Source organism: Bombina bombina, chromosome 5, assembly GCF_027579735.1.
Source record: "Bombina bombina isolate aBomBom1 chromosome 5, aBomBom1.pri, whole genome shotgun sequence".
NCBI lineage: Eukaryota > Metazoa > Chordata > Amphibia > Anura > Bombinatoridae > Bombina > Bombina bombina.
In genome coordinates, this window is record NC_069503.1 from 524097346 (window position 1) to 524116424 (window position 19079).

A 19079-nucleotide genomic window follows, 5' to 3' on the forward strand; every position below is an offset into this window, starting at 1 on the left:
AGGACAAATTAATTGCATAATTTAAGATAAATATATTTAATGATAATCTGAGCAATAAACACATACATTTTTTTTTTGCCAATTTAGCTTATTTATGGCTAAAATTTTAGCCAGGTGGTTAGTAAAATCAGATGGGTGGTGCACCCATTAAAAAGGGCCTGGGGAGAACACTGTTTACTGTTTATTTACAGTAAATATTTTACACTCCAATGTTCTACACATAGGGGAAAATATTATTTGTATTTTAAATACCATGGGGCTAATTTAACAGCATACGCTGTCGCCATTTATCATTACACAAGCATTTCTGGTGAACTGCTTGTGCAATGCCGCCCTATGTAGATTTGCATCCAATCGGCCACTAGCAGGGGGTATCAATCAACCCGATTGAATGCAATTGGGCGTATTGATGTCCATCCCCTCAGAGGAGGACTTCTTATCTCCTGTTTTCAGTGAGCCTGAAGGCTCGCGCAGAAACAGTTATATTCAGGGCCAATCGGCCCCTATATTTTTTAAAATATCTATACCTGTACACATATATATATATATATATATATATATATATAGAGAGAGAGAGAGATAGAGAGAGAGAGAGAGAGAGAGAGAGAGGGAGAGAGAGAGAGAATAAAGAATAGTTTTTTTCTATGTGAAGAACACTGGAATTTAAAATATGCGTAACTCATGTTAGGTTGAGCGCACTTAAGCAAATGAGGTGTTGGGTTAGCGTGCAATCAATAAGTGTTTATTTTTTTTAATAACGCTCTCCATTGAAGTCTATGGGGAGAAGAAGTTAGAGCAGTCATGAAATTCAAAGTCCTGAAGTTAGAACGCTTTGGGGTTTGTCCGGTTTGTCTGGTAGGTATAGATACTCACATCATTATACAGAGCAGCATACTCATCAGTGTATAGATACTCATATCAGTATATAGTGCAGTGTGTTTACTATTAGTTTATAGATATTGCCTTATTATACAGCACAGCATATTTATTAAAGTATACATACTCATCATATTTATACAAAACAGTGTACACATCAGGGTATAGATACTCACATCATTATACTGTGCAGCATACTCATCAGTGTGTAAATACCCACATCATTATACTGTGCAGCATACTCATCAGGGTATAGATAATCACATCATTATACAGAGAAGTGTACTCATCAGTGTATAGATATTCACATCATTATACTGTGCAGCATACTCATCATTGTATAGATACCCACATGATTATACTGACTGTGCAGCATACTCATCAGGGTATAGATAATCACATCATTATACAGAGAAGTGTACTCATCAGTGTATAGATCCTCACATTATTTTACACTGCAGCATACTCATCAGTGTATAGATACTCACATCTTTATACAGTGTAGCATACTCATCAATGTATAGATACTCACATCATTATACAGAGCAGCATACTCATCAGTGTATAGATACTTATATCATTATACAGTGTAGCATACTCATCAGTGTATAGATAATCACATAATTATACAGAGCAGTGTACTCAGTGTATAGATACTCACATCATTATACAGTGCATTGTGTTTACTATAAGTTTATAGATAGTCCTTCATTATACAGCACAGCATATTTATTAAAGTATACATACTCATCATATTTATACAGAGCAGTATACTCATAAGAGTATAGATACTCACATCATTATACAGTGCAGCATGCTCATCAGTGTATAGATACTCACATCATTATACAGTGCAGCATACTCAGCAGTGTATAGATACATCATTATACTGTGCAGCATACTCATCAGGGTATGGCTACTCACATCATTATACAGAGCAGTGTACTCATCAGGGTATAGATACTCACATCATTATACAGAACAGTGTACTCATCAGGGTATAGATACTCACATCATTATACAGAACAGTGTACTCATCAGGGTATAGATACTCACATCATTATACAGAGCAGTGTACTCATTAAGGAATAGATACATCATTATACAGGGGGGCATGTTCACTTTTAGTGTAATAATATTCTATCATTTTACAGCACAGCATACACATTAGAGTATACTCTCATCATATTTGTATAGAGCAATGTACTCATCTGGGTATAGTGCAAAGAAACTGATCATTATATCACTGACGGTATATAAATACTCAATATCATTATAAAGTGCTTCATGCTAATTATCAGTGTTTTTATATGTGTGTGTCTATATATACAGTATATATATATATATATATATATATATATATATAAAACACACACAAATATATACTGTATATTATATATATATATATATATATATATATATATATATATATATATATATATATATATATATACACACACACACAAATGACCACTAAACATAGTAGAATAGCATAATCAATAAATGCATAATAAAAAGACAATGCCATTTAGTTACATTTTCCTTCCCAATACATCATGTGACAGTCATCAGCCAATAATATAACTTTTCACCTGTAGCTTTGAAACATTTACATTTGTTTCCTTAAATATTCGGAACAAAACTTTTGTCTGATTTTCTTGACTGCACATCTATAGTATATAAGTGTAGTCATCAATCAGTAGCTAGTTCCCATTGGTGTATTGCTGCTTCTAAACCTCCCTAGGTATTCATTTCAACAAAGGATACCAAGAGAATGAAGCCAATTATATAAAACAAGTAAATTGGAAAGTTGTTAAAAATTACATGCCATTTAAAGGGGTTAAACACAGCTTAAAGATATCTCTGAAACAGCAATACACTGCTGATCCTGAACTAAACACAAGTGGCGATTGGTGGATACACATATGTGCTGTCTGATTCAGCAGATGTGTTCAGCTCAGGGCCAGTAGCGCATTGCTGGTCTGGGACTGAGTTTACCTTTGTGTTTAAGCTTTTTGTGGGGGGTCAAACACATTGATTTGTTCAGGTAATAATAAAATTTAAAAAGAAATGCTTTATTACATTAGAACATTTTAGTATTGTTGTTTTATATTCCTTTAATTTCAAACTAAACTAATGAGAAAACAGGTAAAAAAAATATGGTATAAGCATCTGGTTGTTTTTAACTCCAGCTTGACAACAGAAAGCAAACTATTAATACAACACAAATCTGTTTTAAAGATATGAGAAAACCATTTTTTATCTTGATTCAAATAAAGTGTATAATGTATTTACATTTTTGACTTATATTATTAAATTGTTTTTTTCTGTTGGTATCCTTTGTTTAAAAGCAGGTAGGTAGGCTAAGGAGCATGCACGTGTCTGGAGCACTTTATGACAGCAGTTTTGAAACATTGCTTTTAACTATATTATACATTTTGCAAACACAGCTGCCACCTAATGCCCATAAGCATTCTTGTAAAGCTGCTGCCATCTAGTACACAGACACATGTACACTACCTACCTAGGTAAATATGAAAATAGAAGTAAATAAGAAATTGTTTGTAGAATCTATCTGGATTTTAACAAATATTGTGTCTGTATTATAATGTGGTCCTTTACAGAGTACAGTGGTGCTTAGCACATCACTAATGATAACAATGATAATTATTGTGATGATAATGATCACATGAAAGAAATAATATATAATGGTTTTTGCAGATAATAATAATAGTAATATAATATAGTACAGCAGTGACTGGTGCTCTTTAAAGCAAGCTTGGCAGAGTCACACAAAAACACTAGACCAATCGAATGGTTTTGCATAAAACAAATCACAAGGTTTAAAATGCAATTGGAACACAGAGGGAACAAAATCTGTTTACGCATATGATTGATATACTTTTTGTATTTGCATTATATTTACAGTAATGATGATGGAGAACATGAATGTATAACAATACAAGTTTATTTTTAAATAATTAAATCGTATATCATGTTAACCTCTTCCTGACCAGGCTTATTTGTCTACATTGGAAAAAAAATTCAGATGTAAACAAATAAGTAAAAATTTAAATCATGTGATTTCAATGATGTGATCAGGTCGGGGGGGGGGGGGCTATAACGCTAGGCATGCCCTCCAGCCCGTGATCCCATTTATGAAGCCGTTATAGCTTCAGGGCAGCCAAACGGCTAGGACATTCCATGCCATCCTAACGGCACTAAAGTCAAGCACTATTAGGATGACATGGAATGTCCTAAAGTTGGGAAGGGATTAATGACATATTCAAACCTAGATTATCCCATAGTGAAATGATGCACCCTAGTATATTAATATACTGCAGTGCTGGTCAGAGCCTTATCCAGCGATTAGGCGGTACTACTTTTGTCCTTATTCTGCTCTCTGAAGTAGCAAAGGATGCCTTATTTGAATTCCCAGGCAACATAGTTACAACACAAAGTAACTGTGTAAGTATGTATATATATATATATATATATATATATATTTCAATTTTAAATAGAAAAAATTTTTCAATATACTTCCATTAGCAAAAATGCTTCTGGTGCGGGGCGAAGTCAGCCAGGTAATGGAGCGGTCATGTTTGAACACAGCTCCGTTACGAGTGCAGTAAAATGGTCAACTTAGGACTGCTACCTATGTGGAAATCGTTGTCTCTAGGCTGCCTAATTCATCGGAGCCAAAGAATATTTAATTGATGGTCTGCTGAGACTTGCAAACACAGAGCTGGACATACTTTTCAGCCCGTGATTAGAGATCCAGAAACACGAGTGGCGGCCATCTTGCCTGGACTTTTCGAAACCACAGCAGCCTCATAATAAATAGTGATGGCGGAACACATTTTAATGGAGATAGGGAGTCTCCTGCAACACCACCATATTACTCTGACAGAGTCCTTGCAGATGGCCTTTCAGTCCTCCACGCTAAATGTGCAGTTTACTATTGCGGACGGGCGCTGTCGGGGTGGCGATACTAAAGGGCCCTGGCAGGCGTCGCTCCCTACTGTGCATGCACAAGGGGATTTCAAGACACAGTGTTGGGTCAGATAGTCGTTGGAACCTTTGAGGGACTGTAGGATTCAGGAGATTGAATTTATGAGGGACATTTTAAAGCCCCACATGCCAACATCTGAATTGAGATATAAAGCCCCGGCAGAGAGCCCATCCCACATAAAACAACCTAGTCAATACCTTGAGGAACAGATGGATAGTTGTAACGTATTATCTCCTGCTGTAAATGGTTCACTTTATGTCCCTGCTGCTGTGGGGAATCCCTATGCTCCTAGTCAGGCTTTAGGAACACCTATGTTAAGCTCTGTTCTAAAGCCCCCGTCCATTTGTAATATACCTTGGATCATGTGCAGAGTCTCAGAGACTGCTATTGCTGAAGGGAAACACCTGCTGATCGTACCTCCCTGGAGCATACTACAAAGCCAAAAAGGAAAATCGCCCACTGATATTTTGTTCAGATCTATGGACAGAATAGGAGTGGGGTAAGTTCCTATGTTATTCAGTAAATAATATGGCTCACCTCTAATGGCCTTTGCTGACTTTAGAGATTCAGACATTCTGGGGAACCCATTTCTGCTATTTTCGGTTTTCAAATAATAATTTATAGACCTGATAAGCTCAAAATTGAAATATGTTTGTGCAGTTACATGTTTAAATGCCACTTGAGTTAGTCTCTCACATTTTAGTCATGCACTCTATAGGTTGCCTTGTGTATGATGCAGACAATGCTCCTTATTACTTGTTACATGTTATTCATTTTATATGAGACTTTAATCTGAGTAAGTATGTACCAGTGAACGATTGTATTCTATACTATATTGTTGAAGGTTTCATTTTTGTGAATGTTTCTGGTATCCTTTTACCCCATAATCTACCCAAACATGTTTATTCTGCTCCTAATTTCAAGGGCTTCTTAGTGGAGCGACTAGGGACTTACTCTTTAATGCTCCTCTAGTCTCATAATATTGTATGCCGGTTCATAAGAGAAATGGATCTGAACTATAATGTAATTAATAATGACTGTACAATTGAGCTACTGTCATATCTAGAGTATAGGGGTTTTCATATAATTCTGAGCAAGTATGTCTCTCTGGGTATTCTATAGAACATTTATTCTGGAAGTGACACTGCTGTGTTATCAGCGGCCGTGATGACATAGCTAATATAATTGAAATTATAATCCAATATATTTTTTATATTCCAGGGAGATAGAATACTAATTCCCTATAGTCCTATATACATGCTCGGAAACTGTCCTCTAGGAACGATCTACTATTTTTTATTTATATAGCCATACCCCATAGCCATTACACTTTGATAAGACATATTGCGTGTACTCAAACTGTAGTACATTTACTTTCTCTTGAAAACCGGTATGGTCACTGTTATGTTTAGATTAGTTTATAAGTATTTCAGCGAAATAACTGTTTATTATACAATGATGACCTTAAAGGGACAGTCTACACCAGAATTGTTATTGTTTAAAAAGGAAGATAATCCCTATATTATCCATTCCCCAGTTTTGCATAACCAACATAGTTATATTAATATATGTTTTACCTCTGTGATTACCTTGTATCTAAGCCTCTGCAGACTACCCCTTATCTCAGTGCTTTTGACAGACATGCAGTTTAGCCAATCAGTGCAGACTCCTAAATAACTCCACGGGAGTGAGCACAATGTTATCAATATGACACACATAAACTAGTATTGTCTAACTATGAAAAACTTTCAAAATGCTCTGAGCTAAGAGGCCGTTTATCAACAAATAAGAAATCAGTTTGAGCTTACCTATGTTTACCTTTTCGAAAATACCACCAAGGGAACAGAGCAAATTTAATGATAAAAGTCAATTGGAAAGTTGTTTAAAATTTCATGCCCTATCTGAATCATGAAAGTTTAATTTCTATTAGACTGTCCCTTTAAGCCTTGTTTTAGAAATATATGCGCACAAAACCTATTCTGCTACATCTTTATTAGCCACACACTATTAGTAGTTGGTTGTTGGTTATCCGTAAAAATACTCTATACAAGGCGATATGATACAGATTTGTTTTTCACCATATACCTCCTTTATATATATAATCTACTAAGATTGCTAACAAATCTATACGTCAAAAGTGCCTATTAAGTATCATCCAATGTATTGAACTTTACTATTTCTGACACTATGAAACATATTTAGTGTACCAAGCCTACAACACTCCTCTTGTTAACAGGTACTCTGAAAGTTTGTTTTTCTTTCTTTTTGTATAGTTGGGTGGCTGGTCTCCTGCCCTCCCCCCTCCCTCCCTTCCCCATATGTTACACTCTGGCACATGTGTGTGTGTGTACAGAGTGCTCTGCGCGGTTTCCCTTGCAACATACCACATATATCCTTATATCCCAAAACATATACTATATTTAACTTTTTATTAGTTCTTTATATGCTCCTGATAATACATTCTAACTGGATACTCAAGCTTGAGAGGCTCCTATATGCTCTCTAACTCTTATTTTTCTGACTGATCTTATATATAGGGAACCTCAGCTGATTGTCTATTTTTCACACCTTTTATTGGATGTTAACGAAGCACCATTTGACTTTTGGTATGTTATAAAATAAGTTATATATATTTTCAGAATATTTCAAAGTAAGAAAAAAATAGAAAATGTGAGGTTAAGTGTATTTTTTGCATGTCTGGGTTTTTCTGTGATGTTACAGACATGACTTTATATTCGCAACAATACGCATGTTGTGATTATTTTCTCCTGTATTCATGCATCTTTTGATATATCACGTGTGTTGTATTATGAATTTAACCTCAATTAAAATTATTTTTTTTTAAAATGCTGCTGGTAAACGTTATCACTGTTTTTCACATACAGTTGCAAGAAAAAGTATGTCAACCCTTTGGAATTATATGGATTTCTGCACAAATTGGTCATAAAATGTGATCTGATCATCATCTAAGTCACAACAATACACAATCACAGTCTGCTTAAACTAATAACACACAAAGAATGAAATGTTGCCATGTTTTTATTGAATACATCAAGTAAAGATTCACAGTGCAGGTGGAAAAAGTGTGTGAACCCCTAGACTAATAACATCTCCAAGAGCTAATTGGAGTGAGATGTCAGCCAACTGGAGTCCAATCAATGAGATGAGATTGGAGGTGTTGGTTACAGCTGCCCTGCCCTATAAAAAACACACACCAGTTCTGGGTTTGCTTTTCACAAGAAGCATTGCCTGATGTGAATGATGCCTCGCACAAAAGAGCTCTCAGAAGACCTACGATTAAGAATTGTTGACTTGCATAAAGCTGGAAAGGGTTATAAAAGTATCTCCAAAAGCCTTGCTGCTCATCAGTCCACGGTAAGACAAATTGTCTATAAATGGAGAAAGTTCAGCACTGCTGCTACTCTCCCTAGAAGTGGTCGTCCTGTAAAGATGACTGCAAGAGCACAGCGCAGACTGCTCAATGAGGTGAAGAAGAATCCTAGAGTGTCAGCTAAAGACTTACAAAAGTCACTGGCAAATGCTAATATCCCTGTTAGCGAATCTACAATACGTAAAACACTAAACAAGAATGGATTTCATGGGAGGATACCACAGAGGAAGCCACTGCTGCCCAAACAAAACATTGCTGCACGTTTACAGTTTGCACAAGAGCACCTTGATGTTCCACAGCAGTACTGGCAAAATATTCTGTGGACAGATGAAACCAAAGTTGAGTTGTTTGGAAAAAACACACAACACTATATGTGGTGATAAAGAGGCACAGCACACCAACATCAAAATCTCATGCCAACTGTGAAGTATGGTGGTGGGGGCATAATGGTTTGGGGCTGCTTTGCTGCATCAGGGCCTGGACGGATTGCTATCATCGAAGGAAAAATTAATTCCCAAGTTTATCAAGACATTTTGCAGGAGAACTTAAGGCCATCTGTCTACCAGCTGAAGCTCAACAGAAGATGGGTGTTGCAACAGGACAATGACCCAAAGCATAGAAGTAATCAACAACAGAATGGCTTAAACAGAAGAAAATACGCCTTCTGAAGTGGCCCAGTCAGAGTCCTGACCTCAACCCGATTGAGATGCTGTGGCATGACCTCAAGAAAGCGATTCATACCAGACATCCCAAGAATATTGCTGAACTGAAACAGTTCTGTAAAGAGGAATGGTGGTCAAGAATTACTCCTGACCATTGTGCACGTCTGATCTGCAACTACAGGAAACGTTTGGTTGAAGTTATTGCTGCCAAAGGAGGTTCAACCAGTTATTAAATCCAAAGGTTCACATACTTTTTCCACCTGCACTGTGAATGTTTACATGGTGTGTTCAATAAAAACATGGCAACATTTCATTCTTTGTGTGTTATTAGTTTAAGCAGACTGTGATTGTCTATTGTTGTGACTTAGATGATGATCAGATCACATTTTATGACCAATTTGTGCAGAAATCCATATCATTCCAAAGGGTTCACATACTTTTTCTTGCAACTGTATGCTGTGAGTGCGCTGTGCATCACTACTCAAACACCGCATATTCTCAGACAGTCAGCAGTAGCCTCTATGAGACTTAAAGTGATGGTAAACTAATATCGTTTAGAATGAATTACTATATTTATCAACCAAAATTAATAGCACTTTCATTCATTAATACTGTACTTATAAAAAAAAAATTCCATTGCGCTATATGAAAATCAACCATTTTTTTTTTTTTTTTTTTATAAACGACGTTCACGTTGTTTAGACAGCCAATTGATTCTTTGGCCGTTAGGCAGCTGTCAATTGACGTCAGCATTTTCTGGGACAATATGCGCATGCGTAAGTTGTTTTTGTTCACAGTGGCAAGGCGAGAGCGTCCCTGTTTCGCGCATGCGCATTTCAAATCATATTTTTGGGGGCAATGAACGGGATTACCACATGCGCATTGATGATAGTGAGATAAAGATGCGCATGCACAGTTTTTTTTATATTCTATGTGCACGAGCGTAGTAGACGCGAATAGAGCGGGTGGGACCGCTCTATACGTCACTCTATCAAAAAAACAGGAAATCCGAAATGGGAGGAGATTCATAAGGGAACGGTAAGGAAAAACAAAGTCAAAAAATATATAAATAACAAAGATTTGAAAAAATAAATATAGCGACTCTATTTTTAATTGGACTACAATTATAAATCAGAAATAAGAAGGCTAAAACTTAACCTTCACTTTAAATGAAGTATTTACTGACTCACTCATGTAATACACTACATCAGAAGCTCTCTGAGCAGGCATGGTGTTTGAAACCTGATCTTCTAGTCACAGTTAGCATATGTACGTATGCTGCAGAAACTGTCATAACGTTTACTAGAAGCATTTTTGCTAATGAAAGTATATTGCAGCAATGCTTCATTTAAAACTGAAATAACACTCATCGCACATGTCAATTCTGACCATTCTATTACTTTAACAGACTCTACCAAACACATGTGGTTGATATTGATATGTTTGTTGTGAGTGCAACAGAAAAGCTAAAATACTGTATGGCCCATTTAAGGACTTGAGGGGCTGGAATGAGCCTTTGGAGTAAAATTGTATACTAATATATTATGTCAGTATATTGAATGTACTGAAGTGACTATTTTTTATACACAAAAGTTAGATTAAAGGGACATAATAAGGCAAACACAAAATGCTCTATTAAGTATTTAACCCATAATTTAAGTCAACTGCAGAGCAGCAATGCACTAAACACATCGGATGAGCCAATGACAAGAAACTTATCCACTAATCACCAACTAGTTTCCAGTAAATTCTCTTGAGCCTACCTAGGTATGCTTTGTAAGAATATTAATCCTGCATGCTCCATCTGAATTATGAAAGTTTAATTCTGACTTTCATCCATTTAAAGAGACAACAAAGGTTAAAAAGGGACAGTAAAATTAAACTTTCATGATTCGTATTGAGCATGCAATTTTAAACAAATTTCCAACTGACTTCTATTAACAACTTTGCTTTGTTCTCTTGCTGACTTTTGTTAAGAGTACAGCTAGGTAGGCCAATAGAAGCTCAGGATAAGGCAGTTTGTAGCAGAGGTATTTGCAACTCTGAATAACATTGCTATAAACAATGTTTCAAACACTGCTGCCAGATGGCTAAAGTCACGTGCACGCTCCTGAGCTAACCTAGGATTACTCTTTAACAAGGGATACCAAGAGAACTAAGAAATAAAATGGAAAGTTGTTTAAAACTTCAAGATCTATCCAATAAATTTAAGTTTAGTGTTGACATTACTGTTTGTTTAAAAATACCAGTATATATTTCTATAACCCTGCTTGCTATTATATGTAAAGTATATTTTCTTCAACATTTTACCAGAAATAGCACCCACTGTGATGCTTTTTTACAACCCACACCATTATATGGACTTTTTTAAAGGGACACTGAACCCAAATGTTTTCTTTCGTGATTCAGATAGAGCATGACATTTTAAGCAACTTTCTAATTTACTCCTATTATCAAATTTTCTTCATTCTCTTGGTATCTTTATTTGAAATGCAAGAATGTAAGTTTAAATGCCGGACCATTTTTGGTGAACAACCTGGGTTGTTCTTGCTGATTGGTGGATAAATTCATCCACCAATAAAAAAGTGCTGTCCAGAGTTCTGAACTAATAAAAAAGCTTAGATGCCTTCTTTTTTCAAATAAAGCTAGCAAAAGAACAAAGAAAAATTGATAATATGAGTAAATTGAAAAGTTGCTTAAAATTGCATGCTCTATCTGAATCACGAAAGAACATTTTTGGGTTCAGTGTCCCTTTAACTTTATAAAGATTGCAGAATAGCCTATCACATACTTGCCCTAAAGACTGGAAATAACTCTTGTGGCACTAAGCTACAGATATGAATTCTGTAAACCAAGTGCATGACTTATCTTAAAAAATCCATAACCTCTAACTCTAGTTTTTTTTTTTTAAATGTCAGACCTGGGGGCAGCCAACGTGGAAAGAATTTAAAGAAAGCATACTTTTAAAAAGTATATAGTATTATAGAAATATGTACAGGTAATTAAACCTTTACTGATGCTTTAATGTACACAATATAAAAATGTAAAGTATTACAGTCATGTCATTAAAGTCCACTATTTATGATATTACATTAAAACAGGCACAATAAAATAAAGTCTTAAAAAACTGACAAAATGAATGATAAAGTGCAGTTGTTTCTTGATTAAAAATATTAATTTATTTAAAATAAATAAATAATCACATTACAATATCTGAAAATCAGTCATATGTTAAATTCCTGTAGGTTTCACTTTAGAATTTAAACAATTTAAAAACATTTACTCTACATACCAAATTCTTTTTTTTAAACCAACATTTCTATTTTTGTCAAGATTGTGAAAATATTTATAGAGAGATCTTAAAACTAAATACATGATTTAATTTGCAATGAAATATGTACAAACAACATTATTTAGATATTAGAAAACCCAGCTTTCCACATCATTTCAAAATACTATATAATCCCCCCTAAATTTAAATTGATCAAACATTTTTATTATATATTAACATCTAACATTATTTTTTTTATCTTTCTTTATGAACATTTAGCTCAATAAAGCTATTGAAATGCTGCAGTTTAATTATATCTGTGATTAAAATAAATTAACGTGTTACTTGGCTCCCCCCCATAAAATAGTAGTAAATATTTTGTACAACCTTATTACAAAAACATGAGAAATTCACATGACTCATTAACATTACAGCATGTATCAAACTTTAATTGCAGTTTTATATTATAACATATTCTTACCTTTTGAAGACAGATGATTTTGAAGGTTTTGAAACCCTTGAAACAACATATGGAGTAAAACATAGCTGATATTAGCTCTGTTAAATTGAATCCACTTAGACAATAACACTTTTCTGCATCCCTTGATTTGTCATAACTTGAAGTCTGTGAATGACGGTGCTGCTAGAAAGAAACTCTCAAATCATTTGTTTAACCCTGGAAGTCATTTTCATATTCACTCCTCCCAGAAAAAAACACAAAACCTGTTTTTCTAGGTAAACACTAGTAGTTTATACAATTCCTAGGCTGTAAAACCGATATGGAAGTAAGGAATAGAGAAATAGGAAACAAAAATCAAGTGGAAGTTGAATTCCCAAGAAGTTGCTTCTGTAGTAAAGCACTCTGACAAAATGATTGGAACCAGGAAGAGTGGAGAAATTATGGCTTGTCAACAGGCAACTTTGCATATTTTCCAGCGTGTTAAGTTGTCAGCACCTGTAAAGGGAAACAGAAGCAGTGGCTATTTAAGTGGTATTAATGGCTTCACCTTAATGTTTTTTAGTTTAAGATGCTATAGTCACTGCCAGCACTAATGCACTATTATATTTTACAAACACAGCTTGACATTTTACTGTATATGGTCCATTGCTAGTCAGGGTTTGTAGTGAGTGTGTCAAAAAACAAAACAAAATCATAGACAAGTTGTTCTCAGGGTTTGCATTATAGCCCTATTGGAATTTGTTTTAATCAATGTGTTATCACAATGAGTAAACTATAGAATTCCTTAAAGTAAAATTATTAAAAAAAAAGTATGATTTGAAATGTGTGTTTCACAACAGATCTCTTTTTGCACAATAAAAAAAATAAATGAATGGAACTACCGTATGAATGTGTTAAAGGGTTATGAAACCCATATATTTAATTTCAGGATTTAGGTAGAACATACAATTTTAAACAACTTTCCGATTTTTTTCTATTATCAAATTTGTTTCATTCTATTGATAACCATTGCTGAAGGAACAGCAATGCAATTATTTACTACTAAGAACAAGCTGGCTGAACACATCTAGTCAACCAATCACAAGCGATAAATGTGTGCAATCAACAATTACCAGGTAGCTCCCACTAGTGTAGGATATTTATATATTCCTTTTTAACATCCGTAGTATGCCCCAAACTCCTACAAGCCAGCGGTGGAGAATGCACTTGAAGGCAGTTCCTGGATGCATGGGCTAATGTTCTATGCCAATTATATTACCAGAATTGCCTAAATATCGGTTTGTGCAATTTTGCCTATAACTGACTGGCTGGTGACTGTGTGTTTGTACATTTATTACTGATGGTGGATCTCTAATCTCTATGACTGAACACTGATCACATAACTGGGATACGTATAAGTATCCTGACACTGCATGCAATGTTTTCTTTTAGTTTGGAGACATTACCTTATTAGAGTTTGATAATATTGCCATATCAGATCTAACTCTATAGCACTTCATCTGCTGCACCTCTCTGCCAATCCCTTCACTGTCTTCCTCTTGCCTCCAGGATTTAACACAAAATTCTCACTCTGACACACAAAGCCGTCAACTGCACTGCTCCCCCCCTACATCTCAAGCCTTGTCTCCAGACACTTTCCCTCCCGTCCCTTTCGCTCCACTCATGATCTCCTACTCTCCTCCTCTCGTTACCTCCTCACATTAACGTTTACAAGATTTTTCTAGACTGGCTCCCATCTTATGGAACTCTCTGCCTCGATCCACAAGACTCTCCCCTAGTTTTGAAAGCTTCAAGCGCTCCCTGAAGACTCTACTATTCAGGGATGCATACAACCTACACTTACCTTCCTATCTCCACTGCTATCCACTAAAACCCCATAGCATGTAAGCCTATGAGCCCAGCTGTTTGTAGTTCACATTCATAAGAGCCGACTACAACAGTGCAACTCTCGGCAGGGCCCTGTACCCACTTGACCTCTGTTTATGTTATTTTGTATACCACCTATGTTCATAGCGCTGCAGAATCTGTTGGCGCTCTAGAAATACCTGATAATAATAATAAATAATAATAGCGCTGCTCAACTATCTGTCGATTGTGTGATACATTTGAAAACCAAAGTAGATTTAAAATGACAAGCTCTGTCTGAGTCATGCAAGTTTAATTTTTACTATCCTATCCCTTTAAGAATACATGTGAGGAGGGGAGCCAAACACAAAGTGAACATGATTAAAATAAAGGTTATTTTTATAAGAGGTGCATTTTTCTGAAGATAGAACTATTGATGGAATAGGTCATGAGCTATATGGTAAATGATTCAGGCAGTAATATACAAATCCTCTGGCAGAAGCTGCAGAAACAAATATGGCAAAAGAATTCAAGCTTGTCTAGGGTATAAATACATTTGTTCGGAGGATTCATTATTCCTTTACCTTTTTATGCGGATAAGGCCGGGACTCTGTTGAGAAAACAAAATATTACTTTTCTTTCATTATAAGTAGATCGTATTTTATAGAATATTAAAAAAGGCTTTACATATTTTTTAAAGTCAAAGAGGGTGTATTGTTTCAATATAAAGTTATGGATATCCAATAAACAGACAATTATGGGGCAAGGGATATAACAGATTATTATAGATTAATGTGAATCAGTTATCAAAATATAACCATTATATTCAAGTATTTTTTATTTTTTATGAACCCTGGTACTTGGATTTCTGTCAGTGAGAATTTTCTGGTTCCAGTATTCTCAAGGACATGCCTATAAAATGGGCTGAACCTGCAGGTAAAGCAGACTTGCTAATGTTATCTATGTATAAAAACAAAGTCTTATAGCCCCCCACTAGGAGATTAATTTCTGCTACTGTGTACTGTTTACATAGCTTGTCTACAGAAAATATGTTTGTAACTCATATTTTCAGTGCAGGTGGTGCTTACCATAGTCAAAAGCAGCTATTCCAAATAACAAACTAAAAGGTAAAGGAGCTTTTTGCAAACAATTAAATACACTCCAGCAGATAAAATGGAACACCAGGAACACATTAAGGGCTAGATTATGAGTGGAGTGCTATTTAACACTCCCACTCATGCATTAACTCCGCTAGAAGTAAGCTTTTTTCGAATATCTCAACCACATTAACGTATTCCTCCATAGGCTTCAATAGAGAGCAAAAATCGGAAAAAAGCACCCTTACCTGCGCGCTAATCCGATCACATTTTCTCCAGTGAGCTAGAAGAATATTTTATATTTATTCATATATATAATATATATATATAATATATATATATATATATATATATATATATATATAATATATATATATATATAAATGGTATTTTTGGTACAATATATATAGAATATTTTCTATTTATTCATATATATAATATATATATATATATATATATATATATATATTATATATATATATACTGTGTGTGTGTAGATATATATATATATATATATATATACTGTGTGTGTGTAGATATATATATATATATATATATATATATATATCTAGACACACACAGTATATATATATATATATATATATATATATACTGTGTGTGTGTAGAGATATAATATATATATATTTACACACACACAGTATATATATATATATATATATATATATATAGATAGATCTATATATATATATATATATATCTACACACACACACAGTATATATATATATATATAAATATATATATATAGATAGATAGATAGATAGATAGATAGATAGATAGATAGATAGATGATAGATAGATAGATAGATAGATAGATAGATAGATAGATAGATAGATAGATAGATATACAGACATATAAAGGAATATATATTTAGAAATACCTAGAACATATTCCCTTACGTGAAGAACATGGGAATGTGAAATATTTACAGTACATAATATATATGATGGATATTACTATGCAAAGACACTTTTACTGGAGTTACATCTCACGAACATTACTAACCAAAGTATCTTGTCTTCTGTGCATAAATGGTAATGAATGAGTTAACTTTGTGTGCATTAAATGTGTAGCAGGGCCCCATAGCTTTTAGTATAGTTATCTGTGCAAAATTCAGTTAGCACTTTTCTTAATCAGTGTAAGTGGGGGAAACGGACATCCTTGCCTTAGTTAGCCACAAACATGTCAGTTGTACAAATGACAATATATGGTATAGTAAGGTTCCGGTCATTCTAAGAAGGTACAGCATGAACTGATCACACGCTGATCAGGCCGTAGGTGATAGATATCCACTAATGCTTATTGGTTTGTACCTTATAAGTGTATATGATGCCAATTGTATTATATACACTGAGTGAGAAGTGCCCTCCCTCAGATTCTGTAACAACCCTGTTAAAGTATCTCACTGTGTACTTGTAATAACTACATTATTAGCCTTACAGCCTTCTGGTTATTTCCAAGGTTACCTGGAAGACCCACACATAATTAAACACTTAAAAAAATATGAACATTGCATAAATATGATTTTTCATGTTTTCATCTACTTGGCTGCAAAGGGCTCCAATGCACTTTATATATATATATATAGTAATATCGAAGGAAGTAGTTAACCTTATTGTTTGGGACTAATATATATGAATAGTGTATGGGAATAGAAAACAGGAACTCTGGCTATTCTATATATCTCCTAAATACTAAGGACTAGCTCGTAGTAAAGCAGGTTACAGTAGTAAAAGGATTAGTATATTGCCGGTACCTATCCACAGTAATAATAGATTGTATACAGTGCCAACATAAAAATAATAATTATTATTCGCTGAATCAAAAGGTAAATAAATAGACTTTAATATACAGATAAGACCATATCATATAAAACCATTTCATATAAAATACTGTCATTTAAAATTCATCTGACATATAATTTATCAATTCTAAGCTTAATAATAAGTGCAGTGTTTTCTATAGAGACAACAATCTATCACCTAGATTACGAGTTTTGTTGGGAAAGACCCGCGGTGCTAATGAGCCTTTTTTTCCAGCGCACCCTTAAGACAACGCTGGTATTACGAGTTGTCTGAATGGCTGCGTTAGCCTCAGATAAGTGAGCGTGGAGCCAAATTTAGCTCTACTTCAACCGGCAATACCAGCATTGCCTACGATAGCGGTAAGCTGGCTAAATGTGCTCGTGCACGATTTCCCCATAGGAATCAATGGGGCTGAGCTGGCTAAAAAAAAAATCTAACACCTGCAAAAAAGCAGCGTTCAGCTCCTAACGCAGCCCCATTGTTTTCTATGGGGAAATGGATTTTATGTCTGCACCTAACACCCTAACATGAACCCCGAGTCTAAACACCCCTAATATTACACTTATTAACCCCTAATCTGCCGCCCCCGCTATCGCTGACACCTACATTATATTATTAACCCCCTAATCTACCACTCTGGACACCGCCGCAACCTGCATTATAGCTATGAACCTCTAATCTGCTGCCCCTAACATCGCCGACACCTATATTATATTTATTAACCCCTAATCTGTCCCCCTCCAACGTCACCCGCCACCTACCTACACGTATTAACCCCTAATCTGCCGACTGGATATCGCCGCCACTATAATAAAAGTATTAACCCCTAAACCGCCACACTCCCCGCCTCGCAAACACTTTAATAAATTTTATTAACCCCTAATCTGCCCTCCCTAACATCGCTGCCACCTACCTACAATTATTAACCCCTAATCTGCCGCCCCCAACGTTGCTGCTACTATATAACGTTTATAACACTGAACCTAAGTCTAACCCTAACCCTAACACCCCCCTAAACTAAATATAATTTAAATAAAACGAAATAAAATTACTATCATTAAATAAATTATTCCTATTTGAAACTAAATACTTACCTGTAAAATAAACCCTAATATAGCTACAATATAACTAATAGTTACATTGTAGCTATTTTAGGATTTATATTTATTTTACAGGCAACTTTGTATTTATTTTAACTAGGTACAATAGCTATTAAAATAGTTAATAACTATTTAATAGCTACCTAGTTAAAATAAATACACATTTACCTGTAAATAAATCCTAACCTAAGTTACAAATACACCTAGCACTACACTATCAATAAATTAATTAAATAAATTAAACTACAATGATCTAAACTAAAATACAATTCAATAAACTAAAATATAATACAAAAAAACAAACACTAAATTACAGAAAATAAAAAAATATTACAAGAATTTTAAACTAATTACACCTAATCTAAGCCCCCTAATAAATGAAAAAGCCCCCCAAAATAATAAAATTCCCTACCCTAAACTAAATTACAAAGTAATCAGCTCTTTTACCAGCCCTTAAAAGGGCTTTTTGCGGGGCATTGCCCCAAAGTAATCAGCTCTTTTACCTGTAAAAAAAAATACAATCACCCCCCCAACATTACA

At 34.7% G+C, this 19079-nt stretch overlaps 1 protein-coding gene across 1 annotated transcript in view; it reads right to left on the reverse strand.

The window, feature by feature from the left end:
- ITPRID1 (ITPR interacting domain containing 1) overlaps positions 1 to 13030 on the reverse strand; it is a 410540-nt gene extending 397510 nt beyond the window's left edge. The window contains exon 1 of the mRNA XM_053714442.1: positions 12694 to 13030. The gene's annotated coding sequence lies outside the window, so the exon portion shown is untranslated. The remainder of the gene's footprint in view (positions 1 to 12693) is intronic.
- Between the last annotated feature and the right edge of the window lie 6049 nt (positions 13031 to 19079).